We start from the raw sequence: 11,569 nt of genomic DNA on the forward strand, positions 1-11,569 counted from the left end.
TCCTATTAAGACTCGCTTTCGCATGTTCTGTAATGTGTGGTGCGAGTGACTAGAGGAGGTCTTTGAGTTCGAATTTGAGATTTAGGGAGAGGGAAGTTTTTTTTCGAATGTGCTATTTGTAACACCTATTCCAGACCCGGGTCGGAGGTTGATGGGTTCAGGGTGTGAGGCGTTGTCGGTGTCAAAGATGGTGGCATGGTTTAGAGGGAGGTCAGGGCCGCGGTTAGACATCTAGATCAAGCTAGCGTATGTGCTCTAAGAGCATCTACACTCGGGCCTCTCATATCCGTCTCAAACGTCCGGGCAGGCTGTTCGTTCACTGATGGTAAAAAAAAAACCAATCCAACCGGCACTACCGGACTCGCGGTCTATGCCTACGACCACGGGCCGTCGGCATAGATCTATGCCTACGGTTGCCGTCGGCATAGGCCCGTCGGCGTAGATGTCGTCAGCGTAGTCTTGTCAGACCGTCGGCATAGTATAGCCGTCGGCATAGAGGCCTATGCCGACGGCCTGACGTCAGCCGTCGGCATAGTATAGCCGTCGGCAGTGTTTTCCGTCTGACGGCAACGGACGGCGCCGTCAAAAGCGCTGACGAATCACGCAATGCCATGTCGCATACCTCTGCCACGTGGAAACCCGTGGTACTCCTGGTGGCAGGGCTATGCCTACAGCAAAGCCGTAGGCATAGATGAATCTATGCCGACGGCTTTGCCGTAGGCATATCTCTGCCACGTGTCATCTCCTGGTTCCTCCTGGCAGCAGGGCTATGCCTACGGCAAAGCCGTCGGCATAGATTATCAGCTATGCCTACGGCTTTGCTGTAGGCATAGATGTGCCACGTGGCAAGCCCTGGTAACTCCTGGGCGTATATATGCCGACGGCATAGTTTTTTCCCCTGTTTTCTCTTTTCCAATTCATTTGACAGCATTTCAAAACAGAACAATATGAAATTATGCAGAAATATGACAATTCATCATGTAAACATACTCAAGTTCATCTAAACATACTCAAGTTCACCATCATCATCTAAACATACTCAAGTTCATCACATCATCTAAAGATCATCACCGACGGAAGTTCATGAACATAAAAGTAGTGCAAGACATGAAACATCATAAAAGTAGGAATATGAAAGGCATGGCACGATGGCCACATGCACGGAATCATCAAGCAAGACCACCTCCGCCAAAACCACCACCTCCTCCGCCAAAACCACCACCACCTCCGCCAAAACCGCCATCGCGACCACCACCACTCTGCCAGATCGGAGTGACTGGGGTCGACGGAGCAGGAGTCGAGCCACCGGTCCCCTACATGTTTCAAAAAAGATTCTAACGGTAAATATGATATGATAGTGTTTCATGAACGAGAACTAGTTTGCCAGTAGTTAGGCAAATGTACTAACCGGACCATCACTGCCTAGTGCCACCCATTCATCGAACGTGGGCACGTGTGGGGGTTCTCCCGCAGGTGGTGGTGGGGGTCCCATTTGTGGTGGATCCGTGCGGTTAGTTCAAGACGCCAACATAGCCTGAATGTTAGTTAAACAAGCAAACTAGAAGATCAGAAGGAATGAAAGTGCAAAAATTTAGCTTGGTTTTAAGAGGGCAAAACTAACCGTCATCATCTGACGGTTGTAATCATCGTTTGCCTTCACTCGTTTCAAGTACTCCCGCACCTCGAGATTCCTATGCTCGACAAACTCCTTATATGCCTACATAATTTATGTTGTTTCTAAGTGAGCAATGCTGAAAATAAACTGAGAATGCTAGATAGAAAAAGATAAAGAGGAAGTACTTACAGCATGCTGGCGGGCTAAGGGAGTCTGTGAATGCCCCGTACTCTCTAACTGGCTCGGGTTGGTAGCCCGAAGCCGTGTGTACGAGATCGAAGGAGTGATCAAGCCGTGGAAACATGGATACCGGCCATTCTTCTTCCCCTGGATGGCCACCACCGCCGTGTCGTCGATCTGAGACTGGGCGGCCTCAGCAACAGGAACATCCGGATGCAACTCCTGATAGTGATGAATGTAAGACCCCAGGTGCTCCTCGGTCTTGCCGTAGTACTGGCTCTCGCCCTCCTTGCGATGACTCCGCTCGCGGGCCAGCTTCCACGACTCCATGTCTGAGAGCGGCCTCTTCAACTTGTCCTCCTACAATGTCAAATAGAAGTCAGCCATACATAAGAACATGACGGTAAAGAAGAACAAAAATGCATCATGCACATAGATATACCTTCATGGCCTTGAAGCCCCAGTGGTTCCTGTTTCCTTGGCCGTGTGTCCCGTCGTCTCCACGGTTAGCCCGGGCCTTGATGCTCTTGGCAGCAAACTCTGCATCGGCGCCGAGCCACCTATCCACCAAACTCGCCCATCCGTCATGCCTTCCATAGCACCAACGAGGAACAACCTATGCAAATTTTGGAAGCATGACATGTGAGCACGAAACATATAGTTGACTGCTTGAAACAATGAAAAGTTAGTAATAGTTACCATCATGAATCGCTCCCTGCTCAAGGTAAGTCGTAGCTTCTGCGCTTGAGTTTTGGTCATCTTTTGGTGCAGGTAGTAGTGGTAGTACTGCGAGACGGCAACCCAGCGCACCTCGTACTGCAACTGACGAGCTTTCTTCTTCGCAGCCGCAAGCAAGACCACGTCGGCTCTGGCCTTGTGCTCGTCAAGAACTCTATAGAGTTGCTACAATCATGCATAAACCAGAAGCAAACAAGGCATGAGTTGAGTGATTCAATGATAAACTATGAACGAAACTGAAGACAAGTGATTCAGAAGAGAACTTACCCAAAATTTGGTGATCACGGCCTTAGCGGTCGTCCCGTACTCCGCGTTGCTGCAAGCCTCATAGTGGGCCCAGCTCGTGGCCAAAACCCGCTGCTGCGGGTCCCTGTTTGGCCGCGGGCAGAATAGGCCAGGCCAAAACTCCTTCAACAGGACAGTGATAAGGCCGTTCGGTTTACGTCCCTTTCCGCGAAGGATCCAGTTTCTGCAAAAGAATCAAATGATTGCCATGTCTATCACAAATATTCTGTTGATCAACTCTAGCATTAACATTATCCTTTGTCTTATCAGGAATGTTGAGGATCGTGCGAAGAAGGGACTCTGCGACATTCTTTTCGGTGTGCATCACGTCTATGTTGTATGGAAGTTTGAGGTCCTTAAAATAGGGAAGCTGCGTGAAGGGGGTAATGTGAGTCCAGTTGTGCGTCTCACCATATCCTTCAAAAAAAATTCCCTTTACCTTTTCCTTTGCCCTCGCCTTCGTCTTCGCATGTGGCTTTGCCTTTGCCTTTGCCTTTCCCCTCACCGGCAGGCTTAAGAGCTTTCAGCTGAGCAAGCACATCCGCACCAGAAAACGTTGGAATCTCATTTACTTCATGGACAACTTTGCCTTTTGTGAAGTTCTTCTTGTCTTCCCTATCAGGATGGTCTGGAGGGAGGAACTGTCGATGCAGGTCAAATGCAACATACTTGCCACCCTTCTTCAGCCAAATGAAAATCAAGGCCTGCATGCACACTGGGCAAGGCATCTTTCCACTTGTACACCATCCGTAGAACAGGGCATAACCGGGAAAGTCATGCATGCAATATTGTAGCCAAACTTTCATCAAGAAATTTTTCTGCAGATGACGGTCGTATGTCAACCTCGAGAAGTACCAAGAATGGTGCAAATCATCCACCAACGGCTGCATAAACACACTCAAATTCTTCTCCGGATATTCAGGCCCCGGAATTATAAGCGACAGGAACATGGTCTTGCATTGCATTATGGCGCCGGGAGGGAGATTCAGCGGAATAAAAAATATGGGCCAACAGCTGTATGGATTAGACGACATACCATATGGATTGAAACCATCACCTGTTATAGCAATTCTGACATTCCCAGCCTCGGCTGCTTCCTCCGGGTACTCTATATCGAATGACTTCCATGCTTCACCTCCTGATGGATGTACAATTTTTTTTTGGATTGTACCTTTTCCCTTCCTTGTGCCACTTCATCATTTTGGCAGACTCCTCAGTGATGAAAAGGCGCTGCAGTCTTTTTATAAAATCAAGATACCGAAGAACCTTCACAGGGATTTTTAGCTGTTGCTTCTGACCATGCTTATCGACCACCTCAATATACCGAGAGGAACCGCACTTCCTACAGTACTTGTCATCCGCATACTCATGCCTAAACAAAAGGCAATTCTTTGGACAAACATGTATTTTCTCATAGTCCATCGAGAGCGCCTTCATGATTTTCCTCGTATCGTACATGGTTTTCGGCAGTTCATGGCCCTCAGGCAGGCTGTTAGCCCATACTCCCAGAAATGCTTCGAAGCAACCTCGGCTACAGCCGTACTCAGCCTTGACTGCCATCAGTTGCGAGATGGCATCCAGCACAGACAGCTTGGCACCCTCATAGAGAGGTTTCTTTGACGAGGCCAAGATTTCCAGGAAGGCCTTTGCGGTTTCCTCCGGCTCCTCTGGTTCATTTGCTGAATGTGACGGAGGTGTCGGCTGTGCAGCAAAGACATCATCTAGCATGTCTCTAACCCCATCGTCCTCATAACCAGCGACGCGTTGTCGTATCACATCCTCTCTACCACGGTCCCGCTGGGCAAAGTTTATCGGCATATTAAAGTTGGGCATAAATCCATGCGTGCGAAGGTCTTAGTCATCTCACTCTTATCTCTGCGGATACGCCTCTTACATCTGGCACACGGGCATTCTAGCACCATCCTCATTGGACTACGGAATATCTCTTTCAAAAACACATCAGTTTTCTTGACCCACTCTGTTGTTACTTGATTCCGACGGAAAAACCCACTATACATCCACTGATTATCTGCCATCTCTGCTTTATTGGAAGCCACACAACAAAATTAAGGATTCATTTAAATTACTCACATCAATATTTTATTTTTTACAAGGTTGACGAGAAACGACATTTAATCCACCTACATCTCTAATAGGTAAAGATGGGTCCTAATCCCACCCGAGGATGTGTAGATTGAGTACGTTCTCCATGCTCTACCCCATTCCGAGACAAAATTTTGGCAGCACCTCCCCGCTGTTCTCCATGAAGGAAATATGCCCGAGAGGCAATAATAAAGTTATTATTTATTTCCTTATATCATGATAAATGTTTATTATTCATGCTAGAATTGTATTAACCGGAAACATAATACATGTGTGAATACATAGACAAACAGAGTGTCACTAGTATGCCTCTACTTGACTAGCTCGTTAATCAAAGATGGTTATGTTTCCTAACCATGAACAAAGTGTTGTTATTTGATTAACGAGGTCACATCATTAGTTGAATGATCTGATTGACATGACCCATTCCATTAGCTTAGCACCCGATCGTTTAGTATGTTGCTATTGCTTTCTTCATGACTTATACATGTTCCTATGACTATGAGATTATGAAACTCCCGTTTGCCGGAGGAACACTTTGTGTGCTACCAAACGTCACAACGTAACTGGGTGATTATAAAGGAGCTCTATAGGTGTCTCCAATGGTAGATGTTGGGTTGGCGTATTTCGAGAATAGGATTTGTCACTCCGATTGTCGGAGAGGTATCTCTGGGCCCTCTCGGTAATGCACATCACATAAGCCTTGCAAGCATTGCAACTAATGAGTTAGTTGTGGGATGATGTATTACGGAACGAGTAAAGAGACTTGCCGGTAACGAGATTGAACTAGGTATTGGATACCGACGATCGAATCTCGGGCAAGTAACATACCGATGACAAAGGGAACAACGTATGTTGTTATGCGGTCTGACCGATAAAGATCTTCGTAGAATATGTAGGAGCCAATATGGGCATCCAGGTCCCGCTATTGGTTATTGACCGGAGGCGTGTCTCGGTCATGTCTACATTGTTCTCGAACCGTAGGGTCCGCACGCTTAACATTACGATGACAGTTATTATGAGTTTATGAATTTTGATGTACCGAAGATTGTTCGGAGTCCCGGATGTGATCATGGACATGACGAGGAGTCTCGAAATGGTCGAGACATAAAGATTGATATATTGGAAGCCTATGTTTGGATATCAGAAGTGTTCCGGGTGAAATCAGGATTTTACCGGAGTACCGGGAGGTTACCGGAACCCCCCGGGAGCTATATGGGCCTTAGTGGGCTTTAGTGGAAAGGAGAAAGGGGCAGCCCAAGGTGGGCTGCGTGCCTCCCCCCTCCCCTGGTCCTATTAGGACAAGGAGAGGTGGCCGGCCCCCTCTCTCTCTTTCCCCCCTCGAGGAATCCTATTCCAACTAGGATTGGGGGGGGATCCTACTCCCAGAGGGAGTAGGGCTCCCTTGGCGCGCCCTCCTTGGTCAGCCGTCCCCTCCCCCTTGGCTCCTTTATATACGGAGGCAGGGGGCACCCTAGGACACACAAGTTGATCCTTGAGATCGTTCCTTAGCCGTGTGCGGTGCCCCCTGCCACCATATTCCACCTCGATCATATTGTAGCGGTGCTTAGGCGAAGCCCTGCGACGGTAGAACATCAAGATCGTCACCACGCCGTCGTGCTGACGGAACTCCTCCCCGACGCTTTGCTAGATCGGAGCCCGGGGATCGTCATCGAGCTGTACGTGTGCTAAGAACTCGGAGGTGCCGGAGTAACGGTGCTTGGATCGGTCGGATCGGGAAGACGTACGACTACTTCCTCTACGTTGCGTCAACGCTTCCGCAGTCGGTCTGCATGGGTACATAGACAACACTCTCCCCTCTCGTTGCTATGCATCACCTTGATCTTGCGTGTGCGTAGGAAATTTTTTGAAATTACTGCGTTCCCCAACAGTGGCATCCGAGCCTAGGTTTTATGGTTTGATGTTATATGCACGAGTAGAACACAAGTGAGTTGTGGGCGATATAAGTCATACTGCCTACCAGCATGTCATACTTTGGTTCAGCGGTATTGTTGGACGAGACGACCCGGACCAACATTACGCGTACGCTTACGCGAGACCGGTTCCCCCGATGTGCTTTGCACATAGGTGGCTTGCGGGCGACTGTCTCTCCAACTTTAGTTGAACCGAGTATGGCTACACCTGGTCCTTGCGAAGGTTAAAACAGAGTCTATTTGACAAACTATCGTTGTGGTTTTGATGCGTAGGTGAGATTGGTTCTTGCTTAAGCCCGTAGCAGCCACGTAAAACTTGCAACAACAAAGTAGAGGACGTCTAACTTGTTTTTGCAGGGCATGTTGTGATGTGATATGGTCAAGGCATGATGCTGAATTTTATTGTATGAGATGATCATGTTTTGTAACCGAGTTATCGGCAACTGGCAGGAGCCATATGGTTGTCGCTTTATTGTATGCAATGCAATCGCGATGTAATGCTTTACTTTATCACTAAGCGGTAGCGATAGTCGTGGAAGCATAAGATTGGCGAGACGACAATGATGCTACGATGGAGATCAAGGTGTCGCGCCGGTGACGATGGTGATCATGACGGTGCTTCGGAGATGGAGATCACAAGCACAAGATGATGATGGCCATATCATATCACTTATATTGATTGCATGTGATGTTTATCCTTTTATGCATCTTATCTTGCTTTGATTGACGGTAGCATTATAAGATGATCTCTCACTAAATTATAAAGAAGTGTTCTCCCTGAGTATGCACCGTTGCCAAAGTTCGTCGTGCCCAGACACCACGTGATGATCGGGTGTGATAAGCTCTACGTCCATCTACAACGGGTGCAAGCCAGTTTTTGCACACGCAGAATACTCAGGTTAAACTTGACGAGCCTAGCATATGCAGATATGGCCTCAGAACACGGAGGCCGAAAGGTCGAGCGTGAATCATATAGTAGATATGATCAACATAACGATGTTCACCATTGAAAACTACTCCATCTCACGTGATGATTGGTTATGGTTTAGTTGATTTGGATCACGTGATCACTTAGAGGATTAGAGGGATGTCTATCTAAGTGGGAGTTCTTAAGTAATTTGATTAATTGAACTTAAACTTATCATGAACTTAGTACCTGATAGTATCTTGCTTGTTTATGTTGATCGTGGATAGATGGCTCGTGCTGTTGTTCCGTTGAATTTTAATGCGTTCCTTGAGAAAGCAAAGTTGAAAGATGATGGTAGCAATTACACGGACTGGGTCCATAACTTGAGGATTATCCTCATTGCTGCTCAGAAGAATTACGTCCTGGAAGCACCGCTGGGTGCCAGGCCTGCTGCTGGAGCAACACCAGATGTTATGAACGTCTGGCAGAGCAAAGCTGATGACTACTCGATAGTTCAGTGTGCCATGCTTTACGGCTTAGAATCGGGACTTCAACGACGTTTTGAACGTCATGGAGCATATGAGATGTTCCAGGAGTTGAAGTTAATATTTCAAGCAAATGCCCGGATTGAGAGATATGAAGTCTCCAATAAGTTCTATAGCTGCAAGATGGAGGAGAACAGTTCTGTCAGTGAGCATATACTCAAAATGTCTGGGTATAATAATCACTTGATTCAGATGGGAGTTAATCTTCCAGATGATTGCGTCATTGACAGAATTCTCCAATCACTGCCACCGAGCTACAAGAGCTTCGTGATGAACTATAATATGCAAGGGATGAACAAGACTATTCCCGAGCTCTTCGCAATGCTGAAAGCTGCAGAGGTAGAAATCAAGAAGGAGCATCAAGTGTTGATGGTTAACAAGACCACTAGTTTCAAGAAAAAGGGCAAAGGGAAGAAGAGGGGGAACTTCAAGAAGAACGGCAAGCAAGTTGCTGCTCAGGAGAAGAAACCCAAGTCTGGACCTAAGCCTGAAACCGAGTGCTTCTACTGCAAGCAGACTGGTCACTGGAAGCGGAACTGCCCCAAGTATTTGGCGGATAAGAAGGATGGCAAGGTGAACAAAGGTATATGTGATATACATGTTATTGATGTGTACCTTACTAGAGCTCATAGTAGAACCTGGGTATTTGATACTGGTTCAGTTGCTAATATTTGTAACTCGAAACAGGGACTACGGATTAAGCGAACACTGGCAAAGGACGAGGTGACGATGCGCGTGGGAAACGGTTCCAAAGTCGATGTGATCGCGGTCGGCACGCTACCTCTACATCTACCTTCGGGATTAATATTAGACCTAAATAATTGTTATTTGGTGCCAGCGTTGAGCATGAACATTATATCTGGATCTTGTTTGATGCGAGACGGTTATTCATTTAAATCAGAGAATAATGGTTGTTCTATTTATATGAGTAATATCTTTTATGGTCATGCACCTTTGAAGAGTGGTCTATTTTTGATGAATCTCGATAGTAGTAACACACATATTCATAATGTTGAAGCCAAAAGATGCAGAGTTGATAATGATAGTGCAACTTATTTGTGGCACTGCCGTTTAGGTCATATCGGTATAAAGCGCATGAAGAAACTCCATACTGATGGACTTTTGGAACCACTTGATTATGAATCACTTGGTACTTGCGAACCGTGCCTCATGGGCAAGATGACTAAAACGCCGTTCTCCGGTACTATGGAGAGAGCAACAGATTTATTGGAAATCATACATACCAATGTATGTGGTCCGATGAATATTGAGGCTCGTGGCGGATATCGTTATTTTCTCACCTTCACAGATGACTTAAGCAGATATGGGTATATCTACTTAATGAAACACAAGTCTGAAACATTTGAAAAGTTTAAAGAATTTCAGAGTGAAGTTGAAAATCATCGTAACAAGAAAATAAAGTTTCTACGATCTGATCATGGAGGAGAATATTTGAGTTACGAGTTTGGTGTACATTTGAAACAATGCGGAATAGTTTCGCAACTCACGCCACCCGAAACACCACAGCGTAATGGTGTGTCCGAACGTCGTAATCGTACTTTACTAGATATGGTGCGATCTATGATGCCTCTTACTGATTTACCGCTATCGTTTTGGGGTTATGCTTTAGAGACGGCCGCATTCACATTAAATAGGGCACCATCAAAATCCGTTGAGACGACGCCTTATGAACTATGGTTTGGCAAGAAACCAAAGTTGTCGTTTCTTAAAGTTTGGGGCTGCGATGCTTATGTGAAAAAGCTTCAACCTGATAAGCTCGAGCCCAAATCGGAGAAATGTGTCTTCATAGGATACCCAAAGGAGACTGCTGGGTACACCTTCTATCACAGATCCGAAGGCAAGACATTCGTTGCTAAGAATGGATCCTTTCTAGAGAAGGAGTTTCTCTCGAAAGAAGTGAGTGGGAGGAAAGTAGAACTTGACGAGGTAACTGTACCTGCTCCCTTATTGGAAAATAGTACATCACAGAAAACTGTTTCTGCGACACCTATACCAATTAGTGAGGAAGCTAATGATGATGATCATGAAACTTCAGGACAAGATACTACTGAACCTCGTAGATCAACCAGAGCGAGATCCGCACCAGAGTGGTACGGTAATCCTGTTCTGGAAATCATGCTGCTAGATCATGATGAACCTACGAACTATGAAGAAGCGATGGTGAGCCCAGATTCCGCAAAATGGCTTGAAGCCATGAAATCTGAGATGGGATCCATGTATGAGAACAAAGTATGGACTTTGGTTGACTTGCCCGATGATCAGCAAGCAATTGAGAATAAATGGATCTTCAAGAAGAAGATTGACGCTGATGGTAATGTTACTGTCTACAAAGCTCGACTTGTCGCAAAAGGTTTTCGGCAAGTTCAAAGGGTTGACTACGATGAGACTTTCTCACCCGTAGCAATGCTTAAGTCTGTCCGAATCATGTTAGCGATTGCCGCATTTTATGATTATGAAATTTGGCAGATGGATGTCAAAGCTGCATTCCTGAATGGATTTCTGGAAGAAGAGTTGTATATGATGCAACCGGAAGGTTTTGTCGATCCAAAGGGAGCTAACAAAGTATGCAAGCTCCAGCGATCCATTTATGGACTGGTGCAAGCCTCTCGGAGTTGGAATAAATGCTTTGATAGTATGATCAAAGCATTTGGTTTTATACAGACTTTCGGAGAAGCCTGTATTTACAAGAAAGTGAGTGGGAGCTCTGTAGCATTTATGATATTATATGTGGATGACATATTACTGATTGGAAATGATATAGAATTTCTGGATAGCATAAAGGGATACTTGAATAAGAATTTTTCAATGAAAGACCTCGGTGAAGCTGCTTACATATTAGGCATAAAGATCTATAGAGATAGATCAAGGCGCTTAATTGGACTTTCACAAAGCACATACCTTGACAAGATTTTGAAGAAGTTCAAAATGGATCAAGCAAAGAAAGGGTTCTTGCCTATGTTACAAGGTGTGAAGTTGAGTCAGACTCAATGCCCGACCACTGCAGAAGATAGAGAGAAAATGAAAGATGTTCCCTATGCTTCAGCAATAGGCTCTATCATGTATGCAATGCTGTGTACCAGACCTGATGTGTGCCTTGCTATAAGCTTAGCAGGGAGGTACCAAAGTAATCCAGGAGTGGATCACTGGACAGCGGTCAAGAACATCCTGAAATACCTGAAAAGGACTAAGGATATGTTTCTCGTATATGGAGGTGACAAAGAGCTCACCGTAAGAGGTTACG

Source organism: Triticum urartu, chromosome 6A, assembly GCF_056163025.1.
Source record: "Triticum urartu cultivar PI428250 chromosome 6A, HENAU_Tu73, whole genome shotgun sequence".
NCBI classification, from domain to species: domain Eukaryota; kingdom Viridiplantae; phylum Streptophyta; class Magnoliopsida; order Poales; family Poaceae; genus Triticum; species Triticum urartu.